Here is a 26,201-nt window from a genome sequence, read left to right as displayed (position 1 = left end):
AATGATGACCCGGTAGATACCATTAGTCCCCTGTTGAACCGCCAATGCATTCGTCATTGTACTGTCTCCATTGTCAAACTCCGGTTTACTGATAACAAACCCCGGTTTAACAATATGCTTACATCCTTGTACCGCTTTATAGCTGTTCACTGTGTATCTTAAACCCGCAATAATCATGTTTCAGCTTCTCACTGCAATGGCCAAGCAAGTCTATGAATGCAACTGGGTTCCTTCCCGGGTCACGGAAGATCAGTTAAACAGATGCGTCACAACGGGCGCTTTGGCCAAGAAAGATGTCATCCACTGGAGGGCCCCTAGCCCGAAAAATCCTCCTACACCCAAGGACGGAGAGGTAGTCGTTTTTGTTGACCATCTGGGCCGAGGCTTTAGCCCTCCCGGTTCAAAATTCTTCCGAGATGTGCCGGCTAGTTTTCAACTTCGCCCTCAAGACATCGGTCCAAATTCTGTGACCAACATCTGCCACTTCCAAGTCTTCTGTGAAGCTTATCTGCAAGAGGAACCTACAGTTGAACTGTTTAGGGATTTCTTTCACTTAAACCGTCGCACAGAGTTCATAGATGGACCCAATATTGAATTGGGCGGAATGGCGGTTCAGAAAAGGAAGGAAGTCACTTTCCCTCATCCCAAGCTCCACAGTCACCCCAAAGAATGGAACCAGACCTGGTTTTATTGCAAGGATACATCTCCAACTGATGAAAACCCCCTGCCGGGTTACCGCCCTGAACGCCTTAGCAATACGCATCCTTTTCCTCAGAGGTTAACAGCAAAGGAAAGGGCCAACTATGCCCCATAGCTGTCGAAGTTTAGAGCCTTTATGGCAAACGGTTTAACAGGTGTTGATTTTGCTCGTTGCTGGATCGGCTGGAGCATCCTACCCTTAAGCCGGCGCCCCGGCTTGATGTGTGAATATACAGGGAGTTTGACCGACCCTCAACGGCACATTAATATTCAACTGACACAGGCTGAAATTACTGAGGCTGTCAAAAAAATGTTGAATGAACCGGAGGCCGCCTGCAGCCAAATCGGACTAAGTCCTTTCTGTACCTTCAACAAACCGCCATCTGTAAGAATTATCTAACTTCCTTACTGTAAGTTACCTCTTTTCAACATATTTCCTGAGAGTTTGTCTGATTTTGACAGGGTGATGATCCGTTCAGGAATAAAAAGCCACAAGACAAACCAGCAAAACTGCAAGACAAACCGGCCAAACCAGTTCGCCCAAAGACCAAGGTTGTTAAAAAACCTGCCAAGAAAAGGACAACTGCATCCTCCGAGCCAAATGCTGATGACGATGTGGGTAACCCGGAATCAGAGGTAGAACTTGACTCTCTTGGTTCATTTTTCATACACCTCATTGACAATGATTATTATCAGGGCGACGCTGAAGGCAGTCACGCTGATGATGTAGAGGTAATCATTCTTTCCTCCGATTCAGATCCTCTGCCAACATCAAAAATCTGTCGAGCAAACCGAAAAGTAAAATTTTCTCACCCCCTTGCTTACTTGGACCCAAACTTTCTTTTGAAGATGCAGCAGCACGAGGCTCGCCGCACAACCCGGCACAGTGGCCAGGTAGTTACCTCCGCCGGTTTACCGAACACCTCGGTTCGGAAACGCCGATCAGAGGTCTCTTATACCCTTGACACTTCATGCCCCAAAGCGGGTTGTTTCCGTCAGCCTCTTAACCCATCTGATTCAAATTATCAGGGTACTTCCCACTCATCTTCTGGCGAGTCATCAGCCACAAAGCTTCCACCCCTCAAAACAGTTCTTGGGTGAGCTATACACTTGTTTTTATCCCTGATGTGTTATTTTTATAGATTGTACTGATCCTCATATTTATGTTTCTCAGTGCCAAGCCTAGACCCAGCAAGAAGGCTCGGTTGAATAAACCGGCTGATGATAACGTGGCTGTTGAACCGGAAAAGACTGCAGATCCTGGAGAGACCGATGCTGACGCCATGCTTAATGACCCACCGCCTCAAGACCATGACTTCTTTGCTGAACAGGTGGAAGTTGACACCACAAGCCGTGCTGACCAGCCAACCAGTCCTGTCCGAACTGATGACAAACCGGTCAGTCCAGTTAAAGATACTGACAAACCGCCAACTCCAGTAAAGGCTGCTAATGACAAAGATGATGATATTATGATTACTGGCACTGGCCACACCACTCCTAGCAATCCTGTCGCTTTGTCAAAGCATACTGCCAAAGATGAGCTCTCTGCTATCGGCAAAGGCAAATGCACTAGTAGAAAACGAAGCTTTATCACCGGTTCGTAAGGGCCTTTAGTGCCGGTTCTGCAACCGGCACTAAAGAGTGGAGACTAAAGCCCCCCCCCCCTTTAGTACCGGTTCGGCACGAACCGCCACTAAAGGCCCACCACGTGGCGTGAGCTTGCGCTGTGGTATGGGGGACCTTTAGTACCGGTTTGTGTTACCAACCGGTACTAAAGGGTTTTTTTTTGAAATTTGTTTCTGAAAATTTTGGAAAAAAAATTTGAATTTTTTTTCAATTTTCGATTTTCTGAATTATTTGATGATTTAGTCTCTAATCACCCCTCTTAACTACTCAAGTGTTGATCACTCATTCAAAATCATCTAACTTCCCGGCCGGTCACCCATCCTCTCACTCCCCCAGCCTGAGCACGCTTAACTTCGGAGTTCTATTCCCTCTACTTTCCAAGTCTACACTTGTTGTTTTCCTGACAAATGTAAGCTGACAATCCTATTAACCCTCAGCAGTTTAGCTTGAGCATTAGGTCACATGTTTCACCGTTTGAGTTTGAAACTATTATTCTAAAAAGCAATTATTATTTAGTAACACTAATATTTTTTCAATAAGTTTGACCACAGTTTGACCATAGTTTGACCACAGTTTGACCATAGTTTGACCAGATTTGACCAAAATTCAAAAAATTGAAATAATTATTTAGTTACACTAATATTCTTGAATAATTATGTAGTAACATTAATACTTCTTGAATAAGTAGTTTGACCATAGTTTGACCAGATTTAGCCAAAAAAACTGAAATTTGAGCATATCTTTTTTCCTTTTGGAATTTGAGGATTCTAAAAATTACAAATAGGCCGTAGGCTATCAAAATCATATGCGGATTTTCGTGCTGAATTTTTTGATATATTATACATTTTTTTCTGACATCGTATGCAAAAGTTATAGCCGTTTTACATTTTCCCTGCACTTTTTGCAAAACATGTCCAAATTGAAGTTTTCAAATTTTCCTAACTAGTAGATGTAGTGATATAACTACCTCTCGAAGGATTTTATTTTTTGAAGTTTTTATCATTTTCTTTTGATTTTTTTCAAAACTGAAATGGCGATACACAGGGGGGCTAGAGTTTGAAAATTGCCCCATAGTCCCGGTTTGTGTCTCCAACCGGGACTATAGGTCAGACCCCTTTAGTCCCAGTTCATGGCACGAACCTTTAGTACCGGTTTGTGCCACGAACCGGTACTAAAGGTGATCGTGGGGCCCCGGCCTGACGCCAGTCTGCCACCACCCCTTTAGTACCGGTTTGTGGCACGAACCGGTACTAAAGGTTCAACACGAACCGGCATTAATGCATAGCCGCTCGAACCGACACTAATGGTACCATTAGTACTGGGCCAAAATCAAACCGGGACTAATGTGTCTCACATTAGGTCCTTTTTCTACTAGTGATGGAATGCCGATTTATCAAGCTACACCCATCTCAATGCTCAAGACATTCACTCTGGCTTCTTGAACCGTCTGTATACCAGCCGTGACTATGAAGCTGGTTTGGTAAACTTGATGAAGGAGCGATATGAGGTAACTACATAACTGTTTCTCTCTTACGTCCAATTGCAACTTATCAACTCCAGTATCCCCCAAGTGACGATTTATGATACCAATCTGAACCGGGACTTAGTAATCACTTTATGTTTGCAACACTGCATCTTTTTTCACTGGTGTAGCCCCCAAGGGCTGGTTTAGCTTTATAAAGATGAACCGGGACTTTTAACAGATTGCCCAGATCAGAACTTGGAGCAAACATACATTAGCCCCCAAGTGCCAAGAGTAATACTTGTATTATGCTTGGGACTTTGTAGAAATTTCTGAGAACAAGCAAATATGCATTAGCCCCCAAGTATCAAGTGCATAACTTGTTATGTGCTTGGTACTTCAATCATGTAGCATCAACTCATTATACGTCTATCTGTTATAGGCTGAACTGAGCAAAAAGGAAACTCAAACCGCTGATCTGAAAGAGAATATCAAATCCCAGCAAGCTGAAACCTCCAAGGCAAAGGATGAACTGACTAGCGCTTTATCCGCTATGGAAAAGCTAAAGGAGGATTTCAACAAAGAGTGTGCGGATTGGAACACGGAAAAATTCGCTTTGCAGAAAAGAGCCGAGGACGCAGAAGGAGCTCTTAAACCGGTGGTAGATGAACTGATTGGCATAAAGCGGCAGATACATGCCATGACTGCTGCTGTGTTCGGTAAGCATCCTTGCTTTATACTTTCAACATATCTTCCCATGTGTTGCCGGTTTACTGACATTTGTAATGATGTAGGAACTCGCATTAGTCATCTGGGCTCTGATGTACAGAAGAAGCTGAAGGCCGCCTACACGCTGATAGAGCAATTGTATACCGGCGCGCAACGAATCATCTGCACCGCTTCTCACAATAACCGCCCCCGACGTTAATCAAGGATACCTTAGCCAGGCTATCTATGTTGCCTGCCCGGGTCGAAGAGCTAAAGAGATCTGCTGCAAGGGCTGGCGCTTTGACTGCACTAACCCGGGCAAAAGCATGGGTGCCTGATCTTGATCCGGCAGACATCATTAAAGGCTACCCAAGCTTAAAAGAAGACGGATCAGAATTTTGCAATGATGATCTCCGCGCCATAAACCGGGAAGTTCGTCCACTGGCTTGTCAACTTGCTGAAGAAGCTGGTCTGTCATTTTACCGGGCGAGTTATGACACCAATAACAAACGGGTTGCTGCACCGACTCCTGAGGCTCAAAACCTGATCCGTCCAATCCGTAAGCACACTTATGCCCCTGATATTGAACCGTCCACCCTTATAAGCGACGAAGCTGTGTTCCAAGCGTTAACTGGGATCGACTGGACAACTATTGACTTCCAGCCGCTGGGTAGAGACGAAGAGGATGAACCGGTGCAAGATGATCCGCAGTCGTCAGGTCAAGCTGGTGACCAATCATAATCCGGAGGCCGGTTTAATCTTCCACGTGCTGCAACACGTATTTGAGAAAACACTTATCCTTTTGGGCACTGAAACGCCTTGTAATAGGCTAGTTAAAAACACTTGGTCTGTTATGCCTTCGTGCATATTTATCTGCAACTGATGCTTGCTAATCCGCCATGCTTAAGATATGATGTTCATAATCCATAGCAATTTACTCAAGCTATCCCTACAGATAAAAAGCTTAAAGCGCCCTAGTGTCTTACCACTGGGCGGGTCATAATGCCCAAATATATATATAACCAAGGTTTATAGCCAAAGTTATAAAAATATAAACAAATATGGAAATACGTGATACATGTGACCTTGAGTCATAATGTTGGCTGACCAACTTTGTAGTGAGGGTAACAACCCTAATCCGGAGCATCAGTAACTCCTGTTATATGATGCCAGTTTACAATAAAACCGTTCCTGGTTGTGATAAACACCGGTTTATTCAATACTGGTGACTTTTAGTCGAAACCAGACCGAGCTGATAGTCTCCGGATTATACTTTGATCATGTACTGACAACTTGGAGTTGACAGCCTAACCGGGTTGATGAACACCGGTTTAAAAACATCACAAATCTTGTCAAAAGAGAGAAAAACTTAGCAAAAAGCAAATAAAAACCCTTGTAGTCGAGGCTTTCCATGGGCTGCCAGGCCACTGAGTTAAACCATTTTTGCAAAGCCTTTTAAGATGGTCCTCAATCCTTAACCAAACATCATTTTAACTTGACAAGTTCAGGGTCTTATTAGAGTAACTTGGCAAAGTTTGATGGGTCGTACCAGGTTTATCTGGGCGGAGTGACTTACTTAAAGAGGCAGGCTAACCCGGGCTTTTAGGTGTATACACCAGGCTTCCAAGCCATGGCTTGATAGCCTATTACAAGTGTCGATTCTTTGTTCATTTCGACAGCAAAGGATCCCCAAGTAACATTTTGAGTTGTGCTCAATGGGTGCCTATGTTTGAGTTGTTGTTTTATAACACTCTATTTGGCCCCGAATTGATTTGGCTTTGAGCCGATCAAGAGGTGTGACTATGGTTTAGATACGACCAAGCCCCCAAGTGATGTTGTGGCATTGCGCCGATCAAGAGGTGTAGCTATGGTTCGGATACGACCAAGCCCCAAGTGATATTGTATAAAGCTTTGATAAGCTGAATCAAGGGGTAAACTGGACGCCGCGTTATAAATAGAAGCTCCATGTAACCACACATGATGTAAGAAAAACACAGATACCCCGCTTTAGCTGAGGTTCCAGTTTATTATATTGATCATAATATATACATTGTCATAATATGTACATAAGCAGAGCCTATGGCTCAAGTATAGTAGGGCCGAAGATGAGCAATATTTCACGGCCGGTTGGTCTCCTCCTCCGATTTACGTGAGTCTTTGCGCTCTCAAACATCGATTAGGTAGTATGACCCGTTGTGCAGATTCTTGCTGACCACAAAGGGTCCTTCCCAAGGGGGGGGGGATAGCTTGTGCATATCCGTCTGATCCTGGATGAGTCGAAGCACCAAATCGCCTTCTTGAAAGGTTCTGGTTCTAACCCGGCGGCTGTGATAACGACGCAGATCTTGCTGATAAATCGCCGAACGGGCTGGTGCCATGTCACGCTCCTCATCTAACAGGTCAAGAGCTTCCTGCCGTGCCTTCTCATTGTCAGCTTCGACATATGCCGCTACACGGGGTGAGTCATGACGGATGTCACTAGGAAGAACCGCTTCCGCTCCATAAACCATGAAGAACGGTGTGTACCCTGTCGATCTGTTGGGTGTGGTATTGATGCTCCATAACACAGAAGGTAACTCCTCAACCCAACAACCCGGCGTCCGTTGCAAAGGAACCATAAGCCGGGGTTTGATGCCTCTCAAGATCTCTTGATTGGCCCTCTCCGCTTGACCATTGGACTGGGGGTGAGCAACTGATGATACGTCAAGCCGGATGTGCTCACGTTGACAGAACTCCTTCATGGCACCCTTTGACAGATTGGTACCATTGTCTCTTATAATGCTGTGTGGAAAGCCAAACCGGAAGATCACCTTTTTGATGAATTGAACCGCCGTAGCTGCATCACACTTACTGACTGGCTCTGCCTCCACCCACTTCGTGAACTTATCAACCGCCACCAAAAGGTGGGTCTTCTTGTCCTTGGATCTCTTGAAGGGCCCAACCATATCCAGCCCCCAAGTTGCAAACGGCCAAGTGATTGGAATCATCCTCAATTCTTGAGCCGGTACATGAGCACGTCGTGAGAATTTTTGACATCCATCACACCTTTTGACCAAGTCCTCGGCATCGGCATGAGCTGTTAACCAATAAAAACCATGACGAAACGCCTTGGCCACCAGAGACTTTGAACCGGCGTGGTGACCACAATCTCCTTCGTGGATCTCATGCAAAATTTCACGGCCTTCTTCAGGAGACACACAACATTGAAACGCCCCTGTCACACTGCAATGATGTAACTCTCCATTGATAATAGTCATGGACTTGGACCGCCGGATTATCTGTCTGGCCAAAGTTTCATCCTCTGGTAACTCGCCCCGGTTCATATACGCCAAATATGGAACCGTCCAATCCGGAATAACATGAAGAGCCGCCACCAACTGAGCTTCTGGATCAGGAATAGCCAAATCCTCTTCACCAGGGAGCTTGACGGGCGGATTATGCAACACATCCAGGAAGACATTAGGTGGAACCGGTTTACATTGGGAACCCAAGCGGCTTAAAGCGTCCGCCGCTTCGTTCTTCCGCCGGTCCACATGATCCACCTGATAACCTTTGAAGTGACCTGCAACAATATCCACCTCACGACGATATGCCGCCATGAGTGGGTCCTTGGAGTCCCAAGTGCTGGACACTTGTTGAGCCACCAGGTCCGAGTCACCGAAGCACTTAACTCGGCTTAGGTTCATCTCCTTAGCCATCCGATGACCATGGAGTAATGCCTCATATTCAGCTGCATTGTTAGTGTAAGGGAACATTAAACGGAGAACATAAAAAAACTTATCACCTCGTGGGGAAGTTAATACGACTCCAGCCCCTGAGCCCTCCAATTGCCTGGACCCATCAAAATGAATAGTCCAATAAGTATGATCCGGCTTCTCTTCTGGCGCTTGTAGTTCTGTCCAATCATTGATGAAATCCACAAGTGCCTGAGATTTGATCGCCGTTCGGGGTATGTACTTCAACCCGTGAGGCCCGAGCTCGATAGCCCACTTAGCAATCCGGCCAATTGCTTCCCTGTTCTGAATTATATCCCCCAAAGGAGCAGAGCTGACCACCGTGATGGGATGACCTTGGAAATATTGCTTAAGCTTCCGGCTTGCCATGAAAACTCCATACACCAGCTTCTGCCAATGCGGGTACCTCTGCTTGGACTCAATAAGTACCTCACTGATATAGTAAACCGGTCGTTGAACCGGATATTCCTTTCCGGCCTCCTTGCGCTCCACCACAATAGCCACGCTAACAGCTCGGGCGTTAGCTGCCACATATAGCAACAATGGCTCTTTGTCAACCAGACCAGCGAGAACCGGTGGATTAGCCAGCTGCCGCTTTAAATCCTCAAATGCTTCATTAGCGGCGTCACTCCACACGAAGTTATCCGTTTTCTTCAGCATCTGATACAAAGGGATGGCCTTCTCGCCAAGGCGACTGATAAACCGGCTCAATGCGGCAATCCGGCCTGCCAGGCGTTGAACATCATTGATACACTTCGGTTTGCCCAAAGAAGTAATGGCTTTGATCTTTTCCGGATTAGCTTCAATGCCCCTGTTAGACACCAAAAAGCCCAAGAGCTTGCCTGCCGGTACACCAAAAACGCACTTGGCCGGATTAAGCATCATTTTATAAACCCGCAGGTTATCAAAGGTCTCCTTCAAGTCATCAATCAATGTCTCCTTCCTCCTTGATTTCACCACAATATCATCTACATATGCATGAACATTGCGGCCGATCTGATCATGAAGACAATTCTGCACACACAGCTGATAGGTCGCCTGGGCACTCTTGAGCCCAAAGGGCATAGACACGTAACAGAAGGCTCCAAAAGGAGTTATGAAGGCTGTCTTCTCCTGGTCCTTAACTGCCATTTTGATCTGATGGTAACCAGAATACGCATCTAGAAAGCTCAAACGCTCGCAACCCGCCATAGCATCAATGATTTGATCAATACGAGGGAGGGCAAAAGGATCTGCTGGACAGGCTTTATTGAGATCTGTGTAATCCACACACATACGCCAAGTGTCGTTCTTCTTGAGCACCAGCACCGGATTAGCCAGCCACTCAGGATGAAATACTTCGATGATAAACCCAGCCGCCAAGAGCCTGGCAACTTCTTCCCCGATAGCCTTGCGTCTTTCTTCATTGAACCGGCGAAGAAATTGCTTGACCGGTTTATACTTGGGATCAACATTGAGAGTGTGCTCAGCGAGTTCTCTCGGTACACCTGGCATGTCAGAAGGCTTCCACGCAAAGATGTCCCGATTCTCACGGATGAACTCGGTGAGCGCGCTTTCCTATTTCGGATCCAAGTTAGCGCTGATGCTAAACTGCTTCGACGAATCGCCAGGCACGAAATCAACAAGCTTAGTCTCATCAGCCGATTTAAACATCAGGGCCAGATCATAGGAAGAACAAAATCCTCCACTTCCCTAACAAAATCACATCTGCAGCTAGGAAAAGCCCACATACCACTTCCTGGCAACCTGGACCGACCCCTCATCCGTCATCACCACCTCTGCCGACGCCTCCTCCACCTCCACATCGTCACCGTCCTCAATCTTCTGCACCACCGCACACGCATTAACCCCCGTGAGACGCCAAGCCATGGCGAGAGGAAGCAGCCGGGAGAGAGGGATTGATTCCTTACCTTGAGATTCAGCAGCACCCCGTGAGTAGGCGCTCCGCTGTCGCCCCGCTGCTCCACATCCAGCGTCGCAGCACGTCCACTGCTCCACATCCGCCGCCACGTCCACACCGGCGTCGGGGCACGCAGATCCAGCGTCGGCGCACGCAGACCCAGCGCCTCCGCCACCCAGAAGCTCGTCGCAAACCTACTTTCAATCTGTTTATAGAAATCAATACTACTATCGATGGGATCATCATAACAAAAACTAGAATTGACAGAATGGAACACCAACCAACAAGTAAGTGGTGGATTTGTCGAAAGTCGTGATGATATTACTGAAGAACGTCTTTATCAGAACATTTTTGCTTCTCACTTTGGGCAATTAGCAATAAAGGAATTCCAATGAATTGTATTTTTATTGATCAATTAGAATTGACTTCTAGAACGCTAAAAAATCAGTCTTTTGACCTCGGGTTGCTGGATTTCTGGCGCCCGCCGTGGGAGAAAACGGGGTGGCGCAGTGGGAGGAAGCTGGCAACGACAGGGAGGAAAGGAGAGGCCAGCGACGACGGGAGGAAAGGAGAGGCCGGCGACGACGGGAGGAGAGGAGAGACGGGCGAGAGGAGCAGATCTGGGGGAGGCGGGTGAGAGGGGAGGCGAGAGTGGAACGAGAGAGGGAGCGAGTGGAGCGGTCAGCAGTGGGAGGGCATTCTTGGAAAGTAGAAAATTTTCGTTACGTTAAAAAAATTGCACGTGAATCGCTTTAACGACTTACATTTCGGAACAGAGGGAGTACAACTTTAGTACAAAGGAGCATCGACTAAAAAAAGGAGTATTAACTGGGTTCGTCAATTAATATAGATTGGAGGCGGATATTCATTTCTGAGCTCGGGCTCAGATGAACCCTAAATCAGCATCGTCCAGCAGCATGGGGATCTGTGCCGCCAGTGGTATTCTATCTCTGTATTTCTCAGGTATAGTACTAAATAAAAGCCATGTCGCAGGCGTATTAAATTTGACGGCAGCGCGCCCTGTAGACGCGGAACAGGTAACCCGACCATGGCTCACCCAATTTTCCGAGCCAGTCTGAGCCGTGTCATCCCATGGACTCCATAACGGCCACCATGACCAGCGCCTCATAAATATATCAAACCATGGGACGCAATACTAGCAGGTTTGCAAAACTGAGATTCAGGTATACCAACACCCTCACCCTCGGCCACACTAAAGCCAATAGAACAAACATTTTAACAACCAGTGAACCAGAAACAGTTCTGACAAACAAGATCATCGTTTTATTATCTGATTCAGTCTTTTTGCCACCTCGAAAATGGAGGAACAAGCATGGAGCACTGCTCACTAGAACACACTAGAAAATCTTCAGCAACTAAGAACAGAGTACAAACTTAAATATCACATCCCATTTTTTCAGCAATTCCCAGTGGCCTGGTACATATGTTCCAGTGATGGCCTACCATACCATAGTTCTTGCATTTTCCAGGGTTTGCACGGCTTCTTCGGTGCATCCCAGGGCAGGTTGTTCACTTGTGTCCCTCGCGCCGGCAGAAGCTGCAGAACTTTGTCCATTTGCTCAGACCCTCGTAAGGTGCCTTCTCCAGTATCTGTCGGCCTTCCAACCCCTCTGCTTATCCGGGACTGCAAGACCTTTGCCAATCGGTCCTCAAAAGCCAAACAATCTCTCTTCTCTGCTAACGGTGCACTAGTAACCAACAATCATTCAGACTAGCTAACATGTGCTCGAATGACTCTGCACTCGCATCCCCCATCATCATGACATCCATAGCTTTCATATATAGCGTCGAATGTCTGCACGTGAAAGACAAGTTAACTGAATGTTCTTCACGTCCTTGGTCCATCGCTTGACAATATGCTTAACAGGAATCTCCTCTAAGTGAAGTACATCCATGAACTGTGACAGCAAAACACGGTTTTCAGAAATGTACATCCTCAAAGCAGGTCACTCGCATCTACACAACCTGCTATTCTCAGCCTCTGGCTTCCTTGTTTTCCAAAAAAAGTAGAAACGCTTTGTTAGTGACACATTCAACTATTCTTTTTGAGTTCATATACTTGAACAAGCGGCTTTAAGAATTTACCGAGCAGATGCAGACAATCTCCTGCATTGATTTGGTCCTCTCTGCGTTCAATCTGCTTTTTCCATATCTTATCCCAAAGCCAATCTGCCACGAATACAAATTGTATAAATTGTACGCCTTAAATTGAATTGAAACTTAGTCCTAGTTCAGGACAAACCACACATTTTTGTCGGTTTCTCCGCATACTTGTGAATTGACTACTCAAGGGCACTCATTCTTGAAGGAAATGGGTTCTGTCTGGCAGCACGCTCCCTAGACGCAACCTGTATTTCCATAGAAAGACAACATTGGTCAGTTTCAACACGAGGGAACAGGGGAGGAGGCGCAGAAGGCATACTTCGCATAATTATTAAGCTAAGCAGACGGAATGAGGGTCGGATATCAGATGCAAAATACATTTGGCATGGTGGGATGCTTGCATTATTGGAAGAAAGATATTTTCAACACATTCAAAAGTTGACATGTAGCCAAAGCAAACGTGGGGTAAATACGGAAGACAATTTTATGTATGGATGGTTTGCCATGGAATACAAAATCATGCCTCATACTCTTTTTTCTCAACCACAACTTGACTTCTCAGGGTTCTACATTTTGCGTTCCCAGTTCTGATTTCGTTAGGATTACTGAATCATGCATGTACCTATTTGACACGTGCAACTTCAGTAACTACTCTTCTGTCAGCTTCTAAAATTCAGCATAACTGTGATTTTTGTTTGTTCTCAAACAAAAACTAGTGTTCTTTTCCATCACAGAGATCATGGCGGCCAATTAAAGTATGTAGTTCGACAAACGGACTAGCAATCAACAAAAAAACATATTAGATGCATGGCAATGGTTTCAGACCGCAACTTATTGTTCATCCTGGCGCCTCCGGATTCACCCTCTGTCAACTGTTCGGACCTCGTCGGAGACGCCTCGCGGCGTCGCCGCCCGCCGCCCTCTTCCCACACCTAGCTAACGCCGCCAACTCGCTGCCCGCATCCGGACCCAACGTTTGAGTCAGCCGGCTCAACGCTTGTCGCACAATTCCACGAGAGAACCGCCAGAGGAACCGGATCTCGGTGGTCTAGGATGTTCGCGAATTCTTCACGGAGGGGAAATCTGCAAAGGCATGGCCATGTCGAGGCGCACAATTTGTCAGCCGTTGACCCATGTCCAGTGCAACTGGAAAAATACATAGATCTCCAATTTGGGAAGGGTTCCCTTACCTGTCGATCGCGTCGAGAAGGAACTCAAGGCCATTATCTTCCATTGTTGGTTAGCTTCAGCCGCCATAGACTTGAACGGCAGTGGGGATGGAGTATAGCTGCTCGCGGCGGCGGCGGCGGCTTTGTTTCGAGGACCACCGAGGGCAAGGGTTTGTGGGTTCAGCGCGGTCCCACCCAGGGGACGACCTCTGCTTATCCATTGAAGCGGCACCACGAACAGTCGGTCGCCGTCTAGCTATTGATCGAAGACGGCTCTGTACCTAACATCTGTTCCACGGCTCGGCCTAAAAGTAAACGATCTGGTCCACGGACCAGCCAGACTCGCGCTCGGGGCGGACGTCCACGCATACGATTCTGGCCCACGTACGCGCACTGTTAGCTACCCTGCTGCGCTGTATAACGATTTACAAACGTACCATCGCAGACTTGTCAGGCCACATTATGCGAATCCCCATACGAGAACCAACGAGAGAGATTTAGGGAGCAGGTGAGCCCGAGCATCAAAACTCCGCGTCCAATTGGAGGGAAGTTTGTTCTTTAATTACTAAAATTACCTGGTAACGAAAGTTGATTCCTTTTAAATGTAATAAGCTGATTCTTACCAACATGTCCTCTCTTTTTTGTGCCGTTTCTCTATCAAAAAATGACAGTGGTATGAACATAAGTTAGAAATATTAGCCACCACCTTCAGCAGGCCCAACTGCACCTAACAGAGAAAAATGTGCGATGCGATGCATTTGGAAATCAGGAGCCTTCTCTTCTATGTGTGGCAAACAAGCTGTTCAAATGGATTTGGGCCAGCAGGTGCATGTTGAAGATCTTTGCCTAGCTTGTCCCAAGTGACCTCTCACTTTTTAAGGGGAGAAGTGGAAATAATTACCATACTCCGGACGTGCTGTTTTTGTGCTCAAGCTCAGATGAGCTTGGGTGAGCAGTAAAATCCAGTTTTTTTTATAAACTACTCCCTCCGTTTCAAAATAACTACAAAGTTGACACTGTTATTTTGGGACAAACATTTCGAGTGCTCACAAAATTTCATTGGAAAATGACATTCGTGGAAGTCGTGGAAAAAGATCAGCACTTTAAAACGCTTTTGAAAATAACACTTTTGGAGCATCAATTTTTTTTTTCACGACTTCTACAATTGTCATTTCACGATGAAATTTTGCAAGCACAGAAAACATTTGTCAAAGTTCACCACACAAAAATTTCAAAATTTGTTTTCTTTTCTTGCAATTTTACTGTTCATCACAAGCTCAAGTGAGCTCGCGAGCATAATATGACTTTTGCCATACTCCTTGCTACCATCAGCCTGCATATGTCTTGACCAATTTTCAAGAAGGATTATTTTCTATGTGAGGACTTCCTCCGCGGCCGTCGACGGAGAGACCGCTAGAGTTTCATCGTCAGCGCTCATCGACGGCAAGCCCATCTTTTTTTAAGCGGGCTTTAACCCTTTTCCATTAAATGAGCAACGGAAATACAACGCCCTTCCAAAAGATGTTCAGAAGACGGGAAAGGAAAAAAGGAAGTTTAAAGTATCGTCGGAAAATACACTTCAGATGCTCGCAATCGGAACACCCAGTACAGGACGAAATCCCGACGACGCCACAAAACACTATCCTACCAGTAGTTCAAAGCTCAGGCAGGAGCAAATAGTTCGGCTCGCACGCGAAAGCAGATAAGAATAAGTATCAATAACCAAAACGAGGGCTCGAGGAGTAAGTGTGTGTAGACAACATCTAGCAACTTCAAAGGAATCAACTCGTCGCAGAGTCCCCATGCGCACAATCCTCATTATTCTAGTGGCATTCTCTCTAAGCATCATCGCACCATGCTCAGTTCACCTTGGTCTTCCTTCTTAAGCAAACCTACCCAATATATATATAAGAGAAACACATGAGGAAACACAACTTCAAACGACATTCTAGGGTACTTGAATTCAAAGGTCGTCCGGTTACGACAATTCCATGTCGCCCAGCAAATCGCAGCCAACCCAACCTTATAGAACTTAACACCGTCAGGAAAAAACATGTAACACCAAAAGAAGAACTGCCACAAGTTATTAGGACAAATCTTAGTTCCAAATACATAATATAGTGTACGCCTAACTACTCTAGCAACTGGAGAAAGGAAAAAAAAGGTGTTGAGAAGTTTCTCTCTCATTGCAAAAGGAACATTTTGGGTTACCACCCAGTTCCTCCTTTTCATAATGTCCCTAGTCAGCATCTTGAAAATATTGCCATAAAAATATCTGGATTTTAAAAGGGATTTTAGCTCTCCAAATCCATTTAAAATCACAGCCAATAAGGTTCCTTTCAAGATGTCCATAAACATATTTAGTAGTAAAAGTCTTTTGGGAGCCAAGGGACCAAACTACTTGGCCAGGCTTAGTTGCAACGTTTATTGAGGAACATTTATCAGCTATATTGTCTTGCATACTACATCTACTAAACTACTGAGGGGATTCGATATATAAAGGAAGGTTATCTCCAATAGGAACTTTCCAAAGTCTGGAAATATTGCTAGAATTGATCCTTAAGAAAAAGGGTTTTCCCCCGCTTTATATTATAAAGCACACCACCACTACATCGATCCAAGTACAGAAGAGGAACAAACTAACAGAAAAAGGGCAAAGATACAAGATGCCAAAAGAGCCGCTAACAAACATCGAATGCCCAAGCGCTGGCTTGAGCATCGAGGCTCTCGGCGAATAGGATCATGCAGACGACGCGACAAGGACAAGGGAGCAGCCCGCCGATAGAGGAAGACCGTGCTCCATCACCTCCATTAGGCCAACCAAAATTGGACCCCCATCCGTCTCTACCCCCGAACGCCGTCGACAAGCAGAGCCACTCACCCCGAGTGGAAGGATAGGAACAGTAGGCTGCCGAGGAGAGAGCGAGAGCACAACTACCTCACCGAGCAAGCGACACCCCAGACTTCGACACGGCCGTCGGCAAGGAACACATCCACCGCAAGCAGCCAAGCGGGAGCCCACTGACATCCGGTAGTCCACCGCCATCGCCACACCGCCGACCACCACACCACAGTTCCAAGGTGGCGCCTTCAAGAAGAAACACGACGCCCGAGCACCGTCGCCACCCAATCCGGGGATTTGGGGTTTTCACCCGGAACATGGAGGAAGAGGGCAGTGTCAGATCTCGATGCCGCCTTCAGGAAGGAGAGCGACGCCCGGGGCGCCGCCGGCATCGTGGCCGCAGAGACGGCCAAGGGTTTCCCCCAATCCAGAGCCACCGCCCCCAACCCCACCCAGCAACCAGATCCGGCGAGCCAGAGGCCGTCGGTGGCATGGGTTGGCGAGGCAAGAAGGCGCGCGAGGGGGGACCACCATCCGCCAGATCCGCTCTGAAGACCGCGGGGAGGTCCCGGGAGCCAGCTTCGAGCTTGCCGCCGGCCCGCCGCCCGCGCGGCCAGGCCGGCGCCCTTCCGCATCCGCTCCTGCCACCCGCCGCAGGGCAACAGGAGATCCAGCCTCGGGTGGCCGCCGCCACCTCTCCAAGCGCAGCGCGCAGATCCACCGCCGCGAGGCCCTTCACCACGGGGCCCGACGCCGGCCCCGCCGCCACCGCCAGCCACCGAGCCGCTACACCCCTCGCTAACGCAGCGCCGCCGCCCAACGCCACCGTCCCGCGCCGGCCGACCTCGAGGGGGGAAGAGAAGCCCCGCCGCCGCCAAAGCTGAACGGGCTTTGCCCGTCAGCGAGGGCCGGCGGCGGCGAGGGAGAAGAAGGGGAGGGGAGGGGCGCTGGGCCGGCGGCTAGGGTTCCCCCTCCGGGTCGCTCGCGGGAGCGACACGGGAGGGGAGAGACTCTTGCCACGAGGCGCTAGAATTGATCCTTTCTTCCAGCCATATAGTGATCTTTAACTTTAAGGGTAGCTTTCCAAATAAAGGAGTCAGTAAACTTTTCTTCATAGTAGCAATAGCATCTATTTTTCAGGTACTTGCAAAAATGATGTCCTCCCTAAGCCCTTTTTGAGTGTCAAACCACCACCAAGGAAACTGTTGTTTTGCTTACGCAAATCCTTAACCTCAAAGCCAGCTTTGCATTTAAATCTACAAACTCAAGACCATTTGTGAAAATGATGTCCTTCCTAAGCCCTTGTTGATCTCTTCGACAAGAGGGCCATACCGCGATCTGTCCAGCTCCTTGGTCGGCAAAGCTTGCACCATGCCTTGGCTATCGGTTTCTAGAATGACTTTGCGTCCTCCCAATTGTAGCACCAGCTGAACACCCCGCTGGCAGGCCAACAGCTCCGCGTGCTCTGGATCGCCGATAGATCGAAAAAATGGCACATTCCTCCCACAAACACACCATGATGGTCGCGTACGACTTCTCCACCGCCTCCTGATCCATCCTCCTTCATCGTGGCCCCGTCACTGTTCACCTTGAGCCATCCTTGGACAGGAGGTCGCCAACTCTCCATCAGCTTCCCTCCCTGTGCGGCGACCGGTGATGTGTGCGCATTAGACCACTCCTCTAGCAATCTCCAAATACGTTCGACCAAAGACCGGGCATCCTCAATGGGCTTTCCATCTCTTGTAGCATTCCTTGCGAGTCACATATTCTCACGCCCAATATGTGACCCTATCCGAGAGGAACTCGAAGGTCCCACCAAGGATAGACCCGCATATTGAAACGCTTTTGCAAGGTGGATATCATTACATCAACTTTACATAATAGAGGGAGAAACTTACAAAAGGCACAAACGCCCCAAGAATACATCAATACATCATACATAAGATCAACATCCGACTACGGATGAAACACAAACAGAAGCTCAAACGACATCCACCCTGCTAGCCCAGGCTGCCGACCTGGAACCTATCCCCTGATCGAAGAAGAAGCAGAAGAAGAAACTCCAAAACAAGTAACATCGCTCTCGCGTCATGATCATCGCAAAACCTGTACCTGCAACTGGTGTTGTAGTAATCTGTGAGCCACGAGGACTCAGCAATCCCATTACCATGGGTATCAAGACTAGCAAAGCTTAATGGGTAAGGAAGGGGTAAAGTGGTGAGGTTGCAGCAGCGGCTAAGCAAAGTATGGTGGCTAACTTACGCAAATAAGAGCGAGAAGAGAAGCAACGGAACGGTCGTGAAGCTAGCAATGATCAAGAAGTGATCCTGAACTCCTACTTACGCATAACATAACCCAAAGACCGTGTTCACTTCCCGGACTCCGCCGAAAAGAGACCATCACGATTACACACGGGGTTGATGCGTTTTAATTAAGTCAAGTGTCAAGTTCTCTACAACCGGATATTAACAAATTCTCATCTGCCACATAACCGCGGGCACGGCTCTCGAAAGTTTATACCCTGCAGGGGTGTCCCAACTTAGCCCATTATAAGCTCTCACGGTCAACGAAGGATATTCCTTCTCCCGGGAAGACCCGATCAGTCTCGGAATCCCAGTTTACAAGACATTTCGACAATGGTAAAACAAGACCAGCAAAACCGCCCGATGTGCCGACAATCCCGATAGGAGCTGCACATATCTCGTTCTCAGGGCAACATCGGATGAGCACTACGTACAACTAAAACCAGACCTCAAGTTTCCCCGAGGTGGCGCTGCAAGTGGCTCTAGTTCGGACCAACACTCAGAGGAGCACTGGCCCGGGGGGGTTAAAATAAAGATGACCCTCGGGAGCGCGACTCCCAAGGGAAAAAGGCTTAGGTAGGCAAATGGTAAAACCAAGGTTGGGCCTTGCTGGAGGATTTTTATTCAAAGCAAACTGTCAAGGGGTTCCCATAAAACCCAACCGCGTAAGGAACGCAAAATCAAGAAACATAACACCGGTATGACGGAAACTAGGGCGGCAAGAGTGGAACAAAACACCAGGCATAAGGCCGGGCCTTCCACCCTTTACCAAGTATATAGATGCTTTAATTAAATAAGAGATATTGTGATATCCCAACAAAATTCATGATATCCGTGTTCCAACATGGAACAAACTTCTTCATCTTCACCTGCAACTAGCAATGCTATAAGAGGGGCTGAGCAAAAGCGGTAACATAGCCAAACAATGTTTTGCTAGGAAGGGTGACAAAGGTTAGAGGTTCATGGCAATTTGGGAGGCTTGAAGAGCAAGTGATAGGTAGCATAGCATAGCGATAGAACGAAGCAGCTAGCATAGCAATGATAGTAATGAGATCCAAGGTTATGGTCATCTTGCCTGAAATCCCGCTAGGAAGAAGAACGAGTCCATGAAGAAGATGAAGCCACGAACGCGAACGAATCCTCATGATCGCAACGAAACAGGAACTAACGAGAAGGAGCACAACCGGAAAGAAGCAAACAACACGGTAAACACTCAACACATAAACAAGACATGATGCTCAACCAAGTATGATGCATGACAAGGCTACATGAATCTACTCATGGCAAGAGATGATGCATACAAGAACAACACATCAAAGCAAGTTTAAATGAGGCCGGAAACAACATATGACAATTCCGGTAAGTCCTCATATGCAAATTTCAAAATTGGTCCAGATCTGAATAAACTTTATGTTCAAGTTGTTAAACAGCAAGTTAAGATGCACCAAAATAATCTACACGAAATTCTAGTCAAGTTACATATAAAGTTCATTTAGTTCGGAGCTACGGCCTAGAAGATATGAGCACAACAAGTTAAACATGGCATTGCTACAAAATGCATCCAAACATCAAGCAAACACCTCAAAACAAGGATGCAACATGATAAGATGAAGCTACATGCAATTCTAAGCAAGTTTCATATAGAGCATGCTCAAAACGGAGCAACGGTGCAACACATACACTCCAAACAAGATATAACAACAATCTGTCCAAAACTGCAACTAGGCATATTGCAAGCATCATGAAAATATGCTACAGCACCCCAACATGAAAACAAAAGGTATAGGTGTGATGTACAGGTAAAGCATTACAAAACATGAACACTGAGCTATCTCTAGAAATCACTAGAGCATGCTCAAAAGTACATGGCAAGATTGCAAATAATAACAGTTTCACAGACTTGGCAGAAATCACTGGACATGGCAGAAATAACATCAGGTTGCAAAGTTTAGAGCTATCAAACAGCATGCTACAGGAACAGATCATAGCAAACAAAGGCATGGCATGAATCTACTAATTTCATAGAAAAAAAGTCCCTTACTAATCACGAGCCAAAAAGGCACAGGAGATATGATGGCACCCATGTAAACATAGCAAGTAATATGACAGATTCAGACTTAGCAGAAAAACTGAGCATGGCATAAACAGAATTATGAAGGCATCTTTGCGAGCTCAAATCACTCATCACAAAGCATTTAATGGCATGTGAAGGCATCCAACACTAAGATGGCATAATTATGAAGCTAAGAATGGCAAGATCAAGTGGGTGCATGGATCACTAGCAAAACACATGGCAATACTGGACTTCATGTTAACAGGCTGACAGCAACATTATTTAGCAATTTGAGAGCAAGATTAAAACAAGCTACAGCGGGCTATAAATGTAAACAAAGGCATTGATGGATAGAACATAACATGTATAACCAAACACCCTTAGTGAACATCTCCAGATTATGCATAGAACTCATGGTGACAGCAGGTTTAAATAGCATCACAATGTTACAGCTCCAGACTTAGCAGAAATGACTAAGTCACAGAAATTAGCAACATCATGGAGGCTACTTTGCATGCTTGTGCTAGTCACCACACATATCATAAAAATACAAGACAAGCACTCCTGTAAAGATGGCATGATGTAGTACAAAACACATGTAAAGATCATGCAAATAGGATGCACACACAAAATGCAATGAAAAAGACAAATCATCAAGTTCTGTTAACAGACACCAGATAACATCGTATAGCACTCTTGCAACGATGATTTGGGCATCTATATGTACTCAAATGAACATGACACAATGGAACAAAATTAAGAGCATCTCATGATGACATTTTGATATATTATATGCATGAAACGGAGCAGCAAAATGAAGTTATGGCATGTCAAAAAGTGGGCACCATAATGTATGAATTTAGGGACTTAGACGAAAATATACCCTCCGAAACTGGACAGGTTCGTTCCGGGATGGAGAGATCCGGGCGCGGGGAGGCCGTTTGGATCGTGGGCCTGGTGGATCTGGTCCAGATCTGGCCGACGACGAGCTCCGGCGAGGTCAGGCGACCGGAGGCGGCGGGGTTCACCGGAGAGGGTCGGGGACGGGCTGGTCCGGCCGGATCCGGCGCGGCGGCGGCGGAGGGCGGCCGGGCGCGGGGCGGCGCCGGGGCAGCGTCGGCGGCGCGGGGTGAAGTCGGCGCAAGGGCGCGCCGACGAGGTCGGTGGCGGAGCCGGCGACGGCGGAGCGGCGGAGGAGAGGCGCGGGCGGCGCGCGGTCGAGCCGCGGCGGAGGTCGGCGGCCTCTGGCGCGGGGCGCTCGACGGCGGCGGCGCGGCGCGGGGTCGCCGGCAGGAGGAACTCCGGTGGCGGGGCGGCGGGCGGCTCGGGCGGAGCGGCGACGGCGTTCGGGCCGGGCGGGCCAGACGTGGGCTCGCGGGCCCGCGCGGCTGCGGGGGAGCTGGCGAGGCGACGTGTCGCACTCCGGTTGGGCGCGGGCGGCGGCTGGAGGCGGTGGACATGTCCGGCGGCGGGATGGACATGCCCGGCGGCAAGAGGAGCAAGGCTAGGGTTTCGACTGCGCGGAATTTCGGGGGATGCACATATATCACTAGTAGAAAACAGGGCTTTGGTCACAGGGCAGTATTCACATTAGTCCCGGTTCGTGCGGCTAAGGCATTAGTCCCGGTTCACCTGGGCCCTTTAGTCCCGGTTGGTGCCACGAACCGGGACTAAAGGGTGCGATGCCCATTAGTATCGGTTGGTGGCACCAACCGGGACTAAAGGTTAAGGTTAGACCTTTAGTCCCGGTTGGTGCCACCAACCGGTACTAATGGGCTTTGAGGCATTAGTACCGGTTCATGGCACGAACCGGTACTAAAGGTCCCATTTTCAAACTCTACCAACCCCCTTGGACCGCCTTTTCAGTTTTAGACAAAACAAAAGAAAATGATGGAAATGTAAAAAAAATAAAATAAGTTTCCCATGTGATATGTGGTCTAGTTGTTGGGAAAATTTACAAATATGAATTTCGACTTTATTTGCAAAATCTCTCTGAAATTTGTAAAATGGGCATAACTTTTGCATACGAACTCGGATTAGAAAGTTTTTTATATAAAAAATCATCTACTCGAATAGTTACGTCCGAATTTAACCGGGGGAACCCCGTTAAACATTTTCAAAATCATCAAAAATCTAACAGAAAAAAAGTTACGGGGCTTTTAAGATCTAGAGTGGAAAAAAATCGAAAAAATTTCAAACTTACTAGTGGCGCACCATTTGCTAGGTGCGCCACTAGTAACAGAAAAAAATATAGTTTCAAAAAGAAATTGGAAAAAATGTGGTCAAACTAATTATTCTAGAATATTAGTGTTACTAAATAATTATTTCAGTTTTTTTGAATTTTGGTCAAATCTGGTCAAACTGTGGTCAAACAATGGTCAAACTAATTATTCAAGAAATATTAGTGTTACTAAATAATTATTGTTTTCTAAAAACTATAGTTTCAAACTCAAACAGTGAAATGTGTCACTTCATGCTCAAGCTAAATTCCTGAGGGTTAATAGGATTGACAACTTATTATTGTCACGAAAACAACAAGTGCAGACTTGGAAACGAGGGAGAACAGAACCCGGAAGTTTAGCGTGCTCAGGCTGGAGTAGTGAGAGGATGGGTGACCGTCCGGAAAGTTAGATGATTTGGAATGATGAGGGGTGATTAGAGATTAGAGGATAAATTGAGCAGTGATGAGGGGTGGTGATTAGAGATTAGAGGTTAAAATAATTAAAAAAAATTCAAAAAAAATCATAAAACTTCCTTTAGTCCCGGTTGGTGTAAGGTGGAGCTCCACGTGGCCACGGCCTTTAGTCCCGGTTCGTGTAAGAACCGGGACTAAAGGGGAGAGGCATTAGTAACGACCCTTTAGTCCCTGTTCAAAAACCGGGACTAAAGGGCCTTACCAACCGGGCCAAAAGCCCCTTTTTCTACTAGTGTATATAGGTAGATGGAGCTAGGAGAGTCCAAATGAGGTGCGGTTTTCGCCCACACGATCGTGATCCAACGACGGAGAGCATGGGGGGGTGTTAGCTGGGTTAGTGGGCTGATTTGGAGGGGTGTTGGGCTGCAAGACAAAAGGGCTTTCGTGCTACGCGGTTAACCGTCGGGGCATCAAACGACCTCCAAATGGAACGAAATTTGACGGGCGGCCTACCGGTGATATAACAAGGCCACGCGGCAAATCTCGACCCATTCCGAGAACGTTTTTCTCCCACTCACGAAACAAGGTCTGAGAGGGGCGACAGGTGCGGCGAGTGTGTCTGGACTCCGAACGGACAACGGAGAGAACCGGGGGAACCCGAACGGATGCAAGTTTTTGAAAAACATGCAGAAGAAATGCAGATGATGACATGGCAAAGTGCAACACGCAAGCATACGAGATGGCAAGGACGGCGAATAACTGGCAGACACCCGGCGCATCGGATTCGGGGCGTTACACATATGATATAGTATCATGATCATCACACTCTTGTCCGCCTCACATGCCCTCCCAAACCAGTCCAGCATCCAATTCTTGAGTGCTGATTGTGACAAGATATGCCATGGTGGGGTGAAGACGTCATCCCCTCTCTCCTTGTTGATCAACGTCCAACAATGTTTGGCATATGGACACATTCAGAACCCGTGTATCGTTGTCTCTTCCCTCTCACACATACTCCTGACTTGGGGTTATTATGTTCAGGGAAATATAGGTTGAAATATAGCTTCGGTGCGCGGAGCCGGAGCCGGCATGTTCGCCTGCTGGGCCGAGTGTTCGCCCATTTCTTTTTCTTCGCCTTTAGAGAGAAATCCGTGTCCGCTCCAGCAAAAAAACGTATGCACGTGTACGGAAGCGCAACGGCTTTCGCGCTCATCCCTTGCTTCAAAACTACAGGTTTTAGCCCTTCGTTTGCTGGTCGCCAAAGACGAGAGCTTCGCCTTTGGAAGCGGTGGCATTTGGACATGTTATCCTGGACGTAGGTTCATCTATAGGGATTTGCGCTGGTGGGTCCATTACAGCATATACCGATGGAGGAAAATGTCGTCGCCTGGCAATATACGGGGAGGAACAGTGATGTACGCCAGCTGGTGGTCTCCTTTTCTGAAATGGACGTTATGCTGACGAGCCGAGCTGTGGATCGGGTCTGTCACGATAATCTGATCCAAGGATCAGAAACGTAAGCCCGCCGTCAAGGGGTCAGTAAATGCTGGCAGGTAGATGAATTGTGGGGCAGCCTAAAAATATCACGGTCCCCCATGTACTGTGTTGAGCACTTTTCCCCTTTGCCTCCACCGTCCGCAGCTAACCGGCGGAAGGCGAAACAATGGCGACGACGCCTGTAGAACTACGGCACAACGGGCTGGAATTTCTGCTAGATCCAGTCGACAGGTACATTCACCATCGTGTTATTCTGTTCCATTCTTGGATCCTGAGAGAGGTCACTACCGATGTTGAGCTGCCAGATCCATTGGTGTTGATGGATGTCCGCCGCTCAGCACCGGCTCCCGCCGACCCTTCGTGCGCGGCTGTGGTTGGCCACCTCGTTGACTCATATGAGCAAAACAAATCCCCTGGCAAAAGGAAGCAGTCGCCGATGCAGTCTGTCGAGTCCACCGGGAAGGTGAACCCAGAGGCGCCGGGATGGACAAGAAGGTATAAATTGAATCAATGTTTTAATTTTTGTGCAAATTAGTACGGAAAAAAACAATGTACACGACGAAATAGGTTTGAGGGGCATTCATACCAGTGTCATCTAAAAATGTCCGCTAGTTCTCGTCGTTAACCATATTTGGGATTAGCCTAAAAAGCGCTTGTGAGCAAATGATGCCATTTGATGTACTGCAATCAGTGAAAAAACTTGCCACACATGGCGGTGTTCTAAATAATTACCGAAAAATGGTTTTTCCCCGCTTGTATACCTATACTAATAAAAGAAATAGGTATTCTTAGTTCGTCATGCTATTTTATCGAAAACCCCTTGATGTTTCTAACATTAAACCCGTAGTACATATCAAATGTTTTTTTAAATATCCATATCTTCTAAACCGTAACTCCAAATTTAACATGTTATATATGAAATTTGATTAGAAAAATATATAGAATCTGAAAATGATGTTATTTAACTTGTTAACCATTAAAAAACTATCTAGGGTGCAATCTTAATCAACAATACATTATCTGTCTTTCTTTTATATCGATACTGATCCGGATTGTGATGAACATCTCAGCAAAATCAGGATTGAAGACGAAATTGAAGATCACTTGCCCATTTCTTTGCTCGTTTCTTTGTGCGTATTAAATCGACATGCAAGCCATGTTTAAGTAGAAGACATGTAAAATCTTGAACTTGCGCTTTTGTAGACAAAGACCATCTTTGTGTGGGCTGTAGCTACAAGTACTCAGATTATAGACCTTTTTGTAAATTAAGAGCGTGTGGTATTCTTTTCTCCCGTTGCAACGCACGGGCCATTTTGCTAGTTGTAATTCAAAGCAAACCACCATTGTTCACATCGCAATGCTAGGGCGAGCAGCACATCAAGCCCAAAGAAAAAGAAGAAGAAATAAATGCCAACAGCGGTAGCTCAACAAAGCGCTGAAGACCCGCGG

At 47.0% G+C, this 26,201-nt stretch overlaps 1 long non-coding RNA gene and 1 pseudogene across 1 annotated transcript; one reads left to right on the top strand and one right to left on the bottom strand.

Annotated features, from left to right (window-relative positions):
- LOC123142724 (uncharacterized) overlaps nt 1–26,201 on the top strand; it is a 96,267-nt pseudogene that overhangs the window by 67,109 nt on the left and 2,957 nt on the right.
- LOC123142061 (uncharacterized) lies at nt 11,477–13,386 on the bottom strand. The gene is made up of 3 exons (XR_006470509.1): nt 13,079–13,386; nt 12,422–12,498; nt 11,477–12,319 (listed from the first exon to the last, which is right to left on the bottom strand). It is a non-coding gene; the product is annotated as an uncharacterized lncRNA (long non-coding RNA).

The sequence above is a fragment of the Triticum aestivum genome, chromosome 6D (assembly GCF_018294505.1).
Source record: "Triticum aestivum cultivar Chinese Spring chromosome 6D, IWGSC CS RefSeq v2.1, whole genome shotgun sequence".
In the NCBI taxonomy this organism is placed as follows: domain Eukaryota; kingdom Viridiplantae; phylum Streptophyta; class Magnoliopsida; order Poales; family Poaceae; genus Triticum; species Triticum aestivum.
This window is presented reverse-complemented; position numbering and strand designations above follow the sequence as displayed.